This window comes from Nuphar pumila, chromosome 9 (assembly GCF_984573655.1).
Source record: "Nuphar pumila chromosome 9, dmNupPumi1.hap1.1, whole genome shotgun sequence".
In the NCBI taxonomy this organism is placed as follows: Eukaryota; Viridiplantae; Streptophyta; class Magnoliopsida; order Nymphaeales; family Nymphaeaceae; genus Nuphar; species Nuphar pumila.
This window is the reverse complement of record NC_143257.1, coordinates 7582301-7594574: the sequence shown is the minus strand read 5'-3', so window position 1 is coordinate 7594574 and position 12274 is coordinate 7582301. Positions and strand designations below refer to the sequence as shown.

Sequence of the window (12274 nt, the reverse complement as noted above, 5' to 3'; positions counted from 1 at the left end):
ATATAACAGGAGTGTGCAAGAACTTGGAACAAACACACCTATACTATGTCCAGAATCGATGTAGCAACAGGAAAACTTTTAAGTTTTTTCATAGAATTCTGCCAGAAACCGATCAGTATGGAAATCTGACAAGATCTCCCATTTCTGGACTCTAAATTGAGCCAAATTTGTTCTAAGAGTATCTATGAACTCTCAAGGATCTCCTGTTAAAATATAAGTCCCGTTTGAGAACCATAACACTCTTAATTTGCCCTGATAAATTTAAAAGAAAATCATTTTAAGGGTCGGGAAAAGAAAAAACCTGACTCAAATTTTCAAGTGATACTCCTCTTGTTCACAGGCAAATCTACTTAGAACTAGTGCAATTCTGTAATTTGGGATGATCTGCACCCACTGTTCCACCTTCAAATTGTAGATCCAAAACAATTTTGCCATTTAATTCACCAAACTTAAGTGCAAAAATGATCTCCTAACCTCATAGGTGAACACTTGATTCGAGTAGCCGGTTCTTGAATTTTATTATCAACTTCAATTCGACCTCAATTCTCATGATCGGGGCAAAAATCAATTTGAAATCTACGAGTTTGTCACTTGTTTTTTTCAAATTTGCAGATTGATCGTCGGGATCTCTCGTGAATTGGCTTGAATCTTGCAATTCAGTATATTGATTGGTCGTCGACGTAGGATGAATATAGATCTTGCTCGGCTTTGCTTCAACTCTTTTTTTTTTCTTCAATCTATGGATTGCAATGGCTCTGATACGAATTGGTATAGATCTAAAATTTTAAGAAATGAATAGAAATTTTTCCTAGGAAAAATGGAGGAAAGTTAGATGGACAATGAGAGAAAATGGAAGAACTTGAAAATAGGATAAGTTTAGGCTTAGAAAGTGTAGAATTGAATGAGTTTATTCTCCAAAACCTTAGCTAGCCAAGGAAGTAGGGCACTTCCCAATTTAGCTTGATGTGGCTAGTACATAAAACATGGATATTGTTACTCCAAGTTGGATCTGATCCACTATAAGTAACTCAAAGTACTCAAATGGAATACAAGAGATAAAATGCCCAAATTAAGCAATACAAATCGACCCAAGACAAAAAGATGGATCTTAATGGGTTCCTTGTTTTCTGAGAGAACATGAATTCTTAATGGGTTCCTTGTTAAAAGAAAAAGGAAAAAATGGTGTGGTAGAGACTATGCATTCTAGCTCAGCCATGCATGCATGGTCATTGGACAGTCTGGAGATTAAGAGCATGATCAGTTGATTTTTGGGTAAAAGCACCATTGATGGATGCACAATTGGCAACAAAACATGCAACTTCTAACATAACCTTATAGTTGAAGCAACCTCATACTAGAGGCCTGTCAACTGGTCGGATTTACCCGGACCAGACCCGAACCAAACTCTATCGGGTCGAGGTATGGTGATAAATAAGAAGACCGTGTCCGGACCTGAAGGTCCCCGATTAATACATGGACCCGGGTATAGTTTGTGAAATTTTATACCAGACTTGACCCGAGTTCCGATTAAGACCCACAAATTTTTAATGTAAAAATGATAAAAAAATACGGTTTACCAGGTATGGTTCATGTAGTTCTTATCCGGTCCGGGTATGGTTTTTCTTATAGTGGAACAAATTAGACATGGGTCCAGACCCAATACTATACCCAAAAATCTGGTTCAAGTCTTGTAACACCCCGATCTGGGACCTCAGGAGTCCGAGTTCGGTTGGTATTACTTCCCAGAGGGAAGAGCGCAAAGCTTACACAGAGAAAACGTGGCTAAAAAAAACTTTTTATTTTATTTCCATAATCAACTTTTTCTTACAATGTTCATCATTCATAACAGAATAAAAGCATTTACAATTTATTCAATAACAAGGAAAAAAAATTATACCAAATGCTCTGCTGAAACTGCTCACTCTGATACTGTTGCCTCGAACCTACATTTGTAATTAAACAAGAATGGGGGTGAGTCTACAACCTAGTAAGGAATAATTATAAGTAAATAAACAATCAATTTACAACTGTAGTGGGCTCTAAGCTTCTAGTCTTAATTTAATTCTCGATACACCACACATGTTTGTATATTTTAATTACTCCCATGATCATTCTCAAATACAATCTCTCTCAACTATCACTAAGGTGGTTATACCGGTAATAGTCATCTATAGGCGTAGAAACCCTGTAGAACACTCTAATTCTACATGTTGGCCAGACAATGAACCATACACTCCTAGTGGTCCCCAGACCACCAGGCACTGTAGTGAACCACCACGGGGACCCCACCGGTAGCTAGCCGGGAGGTCAAGCTCTCAATCTCGGCATGGTTCATGCTACATCCTAAAAATGATGGTTATCAACCATCCATGATCCTCCAGAGTCCCAAACCAGTGTGAGTGAAATCCTAAGTCATAACTAAGTTCACACATTGAACAATATTCTCAAATTCAAAGTTCACTCGTTCTCTCACGAGTGGTGTCATGACTAATCACAACAATCTCATTCTTAATCTCATGATGACATTAGGACTCACACTGCTCTTTACTTAGCACGCAACGATGTAGTGTCTCTACATCATTAAATCACCGGCGGCCCACTCTTCATGGTGGTTGCACTCTGGTTGCGAACTAGGTAACCCTTGCCACAGGTCGCCACTTCCGGGATTTAAGGGGTACTGCATGCTGAACTCTAAATATCCATTCATACAACATGAATGGATTAAATAAGACTCTAATCTAAACTTAATTTCATCACAATGCATGATATTAATGATCAATTAGACATGCAATCATAAACACAATCTCTTTCTATCATGCATGACATATTAAAACTAACATGAATATCACAATAAACATGTATTTAAATTAACTCACAATGTCAAGCATAAAATTTATGCATTTCATGGTCTCACTCAAAGCTATCATGTTAATCACATAACATCTATAGCACTACGATAACAAATAACGTGAAAAAGGTTTATTCACATCTAAAGTTACTTACAATATCCCTTACCTCAAGTGTGAATTTGTGATCTCTCTGAAATCAGCCTCACGAAGCTCTAACAATAGGATCTGGTAATTAAAGTAACATATTTAGATTAATTCACGAAACCTCTTACCAAATTACCAAAATACCCTTCCCGAATCTTACTCAAGAAACCTCGGTTTTTGTATTACTAGTTTTACTGAATTTCAAAAACTAATGAATTTCCCTCTTCAATACGAATCCAGCGCACCAAATCTCACTCGATTCCAAGTTTGGAGTGCGAAGATATGTCCATTTTACTAAAATGGATCTCAAGTATCCAAATGGAAATCTTGGTACATTTCAGATTTCGGGCTAATTCGAGACTATCTTATGATCCAATTCTGATCTGGATCCAAACCCTATCTGTTTGGATTCGTGTCCATTACTTATCTGGATCCAAAACTGTTTGACTGGATTCAGAAAAGTCTGACTAGATCCAGAATATTCTAACTGAATCCAGAACATGATCCATGCTCTCTTAATTGATCTAGGACAGACAGACTGGATCCGAATTTGTCTGTCTGGACCCAAAGCATTCAGACTGGATCCAAACCTGCCTGATTGGATCCGAAACAGTCTGACTGGATCCAGTTCTGATTGTCTGGGTCTAGACCCAAGACTGATCTAATTGGATCCAGAATTGTTCTGGTTCAGTTCAGCTGGATCCAGACCGTCCCAATCCAATCGGACCCGGTTTGGATCAAACCGGTTCGATCCAACTCAACACGGTATGTACCGGTTTCCCCCAAGCTGGTTTGGGTCTGAACCAGTTCAACTTGAACCGGTTCACCCAAACTGGTTTGGGTCTGAACCGGTTCAACCTGAACCGGTCCACACAAACTGGTTTGGGTCTGAACCGGTTCGACCCGAATTGGTTCACCCAAATCAATAATTTTTTTCAACTCGTCTCGGTTCGGTCTGGGTCGCACCCAGGCCGAACCGACCTCTCTCAGATTTTTTTTTTTTATAAAGGCTTGGTCTGGGCGCGACCCAGACCGGTGGGCTCAATCTGGGTCGCACCCAGACCAACCCGGTTCGGTCCGGGTGACCGAACCGGTACCCCGCTTAAAAAGGGCGGAAGGGGTTGTGCCCCTTCTGAACTCCGGTGCAGGGGGTCGACCCCTGCCGACCCTCTCTCTGCATCCATAAGCCTGGGCCGGCCTCCGGGGCCGGCCAACGGTGTTGGCCGGTCGCCGGGGCAGGCCGTCGGAGTTTGCCTCCATAGGGGTTGGTCGACCCCTCTCTCTTTCTCTGTCTAAATTTTTTTTTTCTTTCAGAAACTTGTCGGCAGCCATGGCTGTCGGCCCTCTGTGCTTTGACAGAAAAGAAACGAAGAAGAGGAAAATGAAGAAGGTGGAGGAGGTTTACCTTGCTGCCGCCGCCGCCGTCGGAATCCGGTAAGCTCCTCCTCCTCTCTCTCTCGCTCCCTTTCTCTCTCTGTCTCTCCCTCTACCGCTCGTTTGATGTGCGGTGGAGGGAGGCTGCGTGAGGGATATAAGCCCTCACGCAGGGTGAGGATAACCCTCACCCGTGCGGATTTTTGGGGGTGAGGTTTATCCTCACCCCCTTCCTGTTACACGGTTTTTCCTTTGGGGAAACCTTTTCTTTTTTTTTCTTTTTAAGTTTTATCCCCTCCGGCGACTTCACCGGAGGGTTTTTTATAATTCTACCCCCCTTAAAAGAAGATTCGTCCTGAATCTTACTTGGAAACAAGCGTGGAAATTGCTCACGAATATCAGATTCACGCTCCCAAGTAGCCTCCCTATTCCTGTGATGACTCCATTTAACCAATTCCAGAGATAACTCCTTGTTTCTCAGCTTTTGAACTTTCGTGTCCAGGATTTCGATGAATTTTTCTCTCAGACTCAAATCATCTTGTAAATCTAATACAGTCTCGACTGTATCCAATATATGGGAGGGATCTGGCACGTACTTCCGCAATATGGAAACATGGAACACATTGTGATTTCGAGATAAGGAAGGTGGTAGAGCTAACCGATATGCTGCCTGACCAACCCTTGTCAGTATCTCAAATGGTCCAATATATCTGGGGTTCAACTTTCCTCTTCGACGAAAACGCATTACTCCCTTAAACGGAGATATCTTTAAAAACACGTGATCACCTTGCTCAAATTCCAACTCACGACGTCTTTTATCCGCATAACTCTTCTGTCGACTTTGTGCTGTGAGAAGACGCTCTATAATGAATCTCACTTGGTCTGTCATTCGCTGAACCATCTCTGGCCCTAACAAACTTTTTTCTCCGACTTCATCCCAACACAAGAGAGTTCGACATCGTCGACCATACAATGCCTTAAATGGAGCCATGCCTATACTTGCTTGAAAGTTGTTGTTGTAGGCAAACTCCATTAATGGCAAAATATCACTCCACGAGTCGCTATACTCCAAACTATATGCCCGGAGCATGTTCTCAAGGGTCTGAATGGTTCGCTCAGACTGACCATCTGACTGAGGGTGAAAAGCTGTACTCATTTTTAATTATGTTCCCATAGCTTCTTGAAAACTTTGCCAAAATCGTGATGTAAACTTCGAGTCTCTATCTGAAATAATTGAATCAGGTACTCCATGAAGTCTCACAATTTCTCTAATAAACAATTGAGCCAGTTGGTCACACGAGTGAGTTGTCTTACAAACTAAAAAGTGAGCTAACTTAGTTAGCTTGTCGACAATCACCCACACCAAATTCATCCCATTCTTCATCTTTGGAAGCCCCGAAACAAAGTCCATTGATATGTCCGCCCACTTCCACTCGGGTATGGGAAGTGGTTGCAAGAGACCACCTGGTCTTTGGTGCTCAATCTTCACCTGCTGATATACTAGACATTTGCTAACAAACTCAGCAATGTCTCTCTTCATACCACTCCATCAAAACGTATCTTTCAGATCTCGGTACATTTTGGTGCTACCGAGATGGATGGCATATCTAGAATGATGTGCCTCTTCCAATACTTGATTTCTAAGTTGATCATCCTTGAAAATGCACACTCTCTGACGATATCTAAGAAGTCTTTGATCATCAATTTTGAATTCTGATTCTTCATTTTCTGAAATCTTATTTCTTACTTACATCAATTCTGGGTCTAAGGGTTGCTTTTCTTTAATTTGATCCCACAATTCTGACTTCAATGTGGTTTTCACGAATAATAAACGACCTGGTAAGCATTGAGCTTCTGCCTTCTGATGAGCCACCGAGGAAAACAACTCCCAATCTGCAAGTCTAGCTAGTGCTCCTGCTTTTCTGCTAAGAGCATTAGCGACTATAGTCGCCTTACCCAGATGATATTTTAGCTCGAAATCATAATCTTTCATAAATTCCAACCATCTCCTTTGCCTCAAGTTCAAATCTTTCTGAGAAAACATATACTTAAGGCTTTGATGGTCGGTAAAGACCTTAAATTGCTCGCCATAGAGATAGTGCCTCCATATCTTAAGGGCAAAAACCACCGCTGCTAGCTCCAGATCATGCGTCGGATAGTTGACTTCATGAGTTTTGAGCTGACGAGATGCATAAGCTATCACTTTTCTGTGTTGCATCAAAACACAACCCAATCCTTTATGAGAGGCATCGCTATAAATAGTGAAACCTCCAGATCGAGAAGGTAAGACCAACACTGGAGCAGTGGTCAAACGCTTCTTTATCTTCTGAAAACTTTGCTCATATTTATCGTTCCACTCGAACTTTACATCTTTCTTTGTGAGCTTTGTCATAGGAGCCGCCAACAACGAAAATCCTTCAACGAATCTTCGATAGTACCCAGCTAACCCCAAAAAGCTGCGAATCTCAAAAGAATTCTTGGGTCTTGACCAATTGGTGACTGCTTCAATCTTTGCAGAATCTACCATAATCCCGTCTTTAGAAATAATGTGTCCAAGAAAGGACACTTGTTCTAACCAAAAAGCACACTTAGAGAATTTGGCATAGAGCCGATGTTCTCTAAGTGTCTGCAACACTATCCTTAGATGATCTTCATGTTAATCCTTCGAGGTAGAGTATATGAGGATGTCATCGACAAATACCACGACGAACTTGTCCAAATAGGGTTTGAAAATCCTATTCATCATATCCATGAATGCAGTTGGTGCATTAGTTAGACCAAAAGGCATGACCATGAATTCATAATGGCCATATCTTGATCTGAATGATGTCTTGTTCACATCTTCCTTCTTAATTCTCAGTTGATAATATCATGATCTCAAATCCAACTTTGAGAAGCATGCCGCTCCTTGCAGTTGATCGAATAAATAATCAATTCTAGGCAATGGGTATTTATTTTTTATGGTTACTGCATTCAATTGACGATAGTCAATACACATACGCAGTGATCCATCATTTTTCTTCACGAACAAAATTGGAGCACCCCAAGGAGATACTGAAGGTCGAATAAATCCTTTCTCCAATAGCTCATGTATTTGCTCCTTGAGTTCCTTAAGTTCTGCAGGTCTCATTCGATAGGGAGCCTTCGAAATGGGTGTTGTTTCCAGAACTAGATCGATTTGAAATTCAGTCTCCCGATCAGGAGGAAGACCTGGTAGATCTTCTGGAAAAACATCACCATATTCACGGACTATGTCTACATCTGATATTGTGAGGTTTTCTTTCTCTTCAGTTTTCATGTAAGCCAGGAATCCCATGCATCCATTTTCAATATATGTATTGGCCTTTAAACAAGATATGATACCCGACTTGGGTAGCTTTCTAACATCTTGATACGTGAAAGTTGGAGTATGGGGTATTTGAAAACTGACACACTTTCTTCTGCAATCGATAGTGGCATGATGGTCCGACAACCAATCCATGCCCAGAACAACATCTAGATCCTTGAAGTCGAGTTGCAACAAGTTCACATGCAACTCAAAATCTTCGATCTTTACTACGCAGTTAGAATACACACTATCCACAATGGTGGTTGCTCCTATAGGTGTCTCTATTAAGTAATAAACACTCAATCGAGAAGGTGCCACTGACAACCATTTTTCAAAAGCTGAAGAAGTGAAACTATGTGTGGCTATAGAGTCAAACAATTCATGTGCTACATTAATTTAATCACGTAATAGGCTTATTATTTGATTCATTTATACTCGTATAAAATTCTATCACATGTTACCGATTACGACACTCAGTTACTCAAAATATCTTATTTTATTTCATTGCTCATCCAAGTACACATAAATAAAATATTATTAAGCAAACAAGAAGAATACGAAGCAAAATAATGGATAATCGAACTAGACTAAATAAAGCTAAATATCCCTAAATTCATCGTCATGTTACTCTTCGATCTATCCGAAGCTTGGTTCTCTTTTTGAACTCTTTTGCGTTGGTTGAAGGTGGGTCAGAGGAGAAGTATTCAAGTCATATTGGGGTAAAGCAAGAGTGTAGGTAGGTGAAGTAGGATCAATCGTAAGATTTTCATCCCCGCTTTCCTCTCACAAATTTACAGAAATTGTTCACCCTTGCCCAAACTCTAGGTCGCTTTGGTTGGTTTCCACTGCCCGTCGAACTACTTCGGCTGCCTGGAATGCAGCTCTTCGAGTTTCTTCAGACAGAAACTCTTGGAATGGAGGTAGAACCCTCTGGTCCACCCCACTCATGGCAGCCGCATAACTAGCTCTGGACATATGTTGTCCCTGTGCGTTGGCCATACGAGACCCTCCCCGAGGCACAAAGTTTGTGTTCGGAGCTGCTCTCCTCCCGATTCCTCCTTGAGCCGCCATCCGATTTCCTTCTATCCGCCCACGTGCCAACTTTGCTCTTTGACAGTTGCATTGTCGATTCCTCTTTCTGTACGGTGGTTGGTGTGGCCCCTGGGTAGTGTACGGGAAGTTCTGATGGTAAGAACCTCGATCTCCGAGTATGATGTAGATCGGAGGATGCTGTGGTGTCAATTCTCTAACCACCTGAGTCATGCTCGTGATGACTCCGGTAACCATCGTCATTGCGGCAAAGAATTCTTCTCTCCCTACCATGGGAGGCTCAGCTGAGTCTTGAGCCCGTGGGACTTCGTAGTTTTCTCGCTTGCTAGTCATTCCTAATCACGCAATATTCTAATCACTAACGTGTCTTATTCAAGCAGAGACTTACATCTTGTCAATGAATCTTGTTATGAATGATGAACCCTTTTTCTGTGTAAACCTGACTCTGATACCACTTTGTAACACCCTGATCTAGGACCTCAGGAGTCCGAGTTCGGTTGGTATTACTTCCCAGAGGGAAGAGCGCAAAACTTACATAGAGAAAATATGGCTAAAAAAAACTTTTTATTTTATTTCCATAATCAACTTTTTCTTACAATGTTCATCATTCATAACAGAATAAAAGCAATTGCAATTTATTCAATAACAAGGAAAAAAAATTATACCAAATGCTCTCCTAAATTTGCTCACTCTGATATTGTTGCCTCGAACCTACATTTGTAATTAAACAAGAATGGGGGTGAGTCTACAACCTAGTAAGGAATAATTATAAGTAAATAAACAATCAATTTACAACTGTAGTGGGCTCTAAGCCCCTAGTCTTAATTTAATTCTCGATACACCACACATGTTTGTATATTTTAATTACTCCCATGATCATTCTCAAATACAATCTCTCTCAACTATCACTAAGGTGGTTATACCGGTAATAGTCATCTATAGGCGTAGCAACCCTGTAGAACACTTTAATTCTACATGTTGGCCAGACAATGAACCATACACTCCTAGTGGTCCCCAGACCACCAGGCACTGTAGTGAACCACCACGGGGACCCCACCGGTAGCTAGCTGGGAGGTCAAGCTCTCAATCTCGGCATGGTTCATGCTACATCCTAAAAATGATGGTTATCAACCATCCATGATCCTCCAGAGTCCCAAACCAGTGTGAGTGAAATCCTAAGTCATAACTAAGTTCACACATTGAACAATATTCTCAAATTCAAAGTTCACTCGTTCTCTCACGAGTGGTGTCATGACTAATCACAACAATCTCATTCTTAATCTCATGATGACATTAGGACTCACACCGCTCTTTACTTAGCACGCAACGATGTAGTGTCTCTACATCATTAAATCACCGGCGGCCCACTCTTCATGGTGGCTGCACTCTGGTCGCGAACCAGGTAACCCTTGCCACAGGTCGCCACTTCCGAGATTTAAGGGGTACAGCATGCTGAACTCTAAATATCCATTCATACAACATGAATGGATTAAATGAGACTCTAATCTAAACTTAATTTCATCACAATGCATGATATTAATGATCAATTAGACATGCAATCATAAACACAATCTCTTTCTATCATGCATGACATATTAAAACTAACATGAATATCACAATAAACATGTATTTAAATTAACTCACAATGTCAAGCATAAAATTTATGCATGTCATGGTCTCACTCAAAGCTATCATGTTAATCACATAACATCTATAGCACTACGATAACAAATAACGTGAAAAAGGTTTATTCACATCTAAAGTTACTTACAATATCCCTTACCTCAAGTGTGAATTTGTGATCTCTCCGAAATCAGCCTCACGAAGCTCTAACAATAGGATCTGGTAATTAAAGTAACATATTTAGATTAATTCACGAAACCTCTTACCAAATTACCAAAATACCCTTCCCGAATCTTACTCAAGAAACCTCGGTTTCTGTATTACTAGTTTTACTGAATTTCAAAAACTAATGAATTTCTCTCTTCAATACGAATCCAACGCACCAAATCTCACTCGATTCCAAGTTTGGAGTGCGAAGATATGTCCATTTTACTAAAATGGATCTCAAGTATCCAAATGGAAATCTTGGTACATTTCAGATTTTGGGCTAATTCGAGACTATCTTATGATCCAATTCTGATCTGGATCCAAACCCTATCTGTTTGGATTCGGGTCTATTACTTATCTGGATCCAAAACTGTTTGACTGCATTCAGAAAAGTCTGACTGGATCCAGAATATTCTAACTGGATCCAGAACATGATTCATGCTCTCTTAATGGATCTAGGACAGTCAGACTGGATCTGAATCTGTCTGTCTGGACCCAGAGCATTCAGACTGGATCCAGATCTGCCTGATTGGATCCGGAACAGTCTGACTGGATCCAGTTCTGATTGTCTGGGTCTAGACCCAAGACTGATCCAATTGGATCCAGAATCGTTCTGGTTCAGTTCAGCTGGATCCAGACCGTCCCAATCCAATCGGACCTGGTTTGGATCAAACCGGTTCGATCCAACTCAACACGGTATGTACCGGTTTCCCCCAAGCTGGTTTGGGTCTGAACCAGTTCAACTTGAACCGGTTCACCCAAACTGGTTTGGGTCTGAACCGGTTCGACCCGAACCGATCCACCCAAACTGGTTTGGGTCTGAACCAGTTCGACCCGAATTGTTTCACCCAAATCAATATTTTTTTTTTCAACTTGTCTTGGTTCGGTCTGGGTTCGACCCGGACCGACCCGGTTCGGTCTGGGTCCGACCCGGACCGACCCGGTTCGGTCTGGGTCGCACCCAGGCCGAACCAGCCTCTCTCAGATTTTTTTTTTTATAAAGGCTCGGTCTGGGCGCGACCCAAACCGGTGGGCTCGGTCTGGGTCGCACCCAGACCAACCCGGTTCGGTTCGGGTTGGATGGGGATCATTGGGATCGGGTTAGATCTAATGACACAATTAATCCACCCCTACGACCATATGGTTTAAGTGGATCACGGATCATGTGAGATGGATAATTATCCAAGACCTGGACCAAGTAATCCAAGAGACACCAAGGGTGGCACCTCCTCTTGGAGGAACGTGCCCTAGTCGAGTATCACGTTATGGCCTGTGCACACTGAGAAAATGTATAGAGTACAGCTTTCCAAATTGATGCCGTGGGCCTAACTATCACAGTCTTTGAAATCCCAAACCCGACCTGTCTAGCCTAAAGAGGACTTAATTTACTGAAGAATACATAGAAAGTACACGAGTTGAACAGGTCTGGCCAGATATCCAACAAAAATCAAAGCTCAAGCCAGACCCATGTAGTACCTCGGTCTAGTTCAGGATGACCTACACTAAGATTCGTGGTTCCAAAGGGTTCTCAGTCAAAATCGGAAGCAAGCTGAACCCATAATGAATCTGAACCGAGATAATCCAAAATTTGGTTTTCCCTAATACTAAAAAAAAAAGTCAGCAACGAAGGGACCAACCGGGTTCGAACCAGTGACCTCTTGATCTGCAGTCAAATGCTCTACCACTGAGCTATGGACCC

At 41.5% G+C, this 12274-nt stretch overlaps 1 non-coding gene across 1 annotated transcript; it reads right to left on the bottom strand.

The window, feature by feature from the left end:
- Nucleotides 1–12202: 12202 nt before the first annotated feature.
- TRNAC-GCA (transfer RNA cysteine (anticodon GCA)) lies at nucleotides 12203–12274 on the bottom strand. The gene has a single exon. It is a non-coding gene; the product is annotated as a tRNA-Cys (tRNA).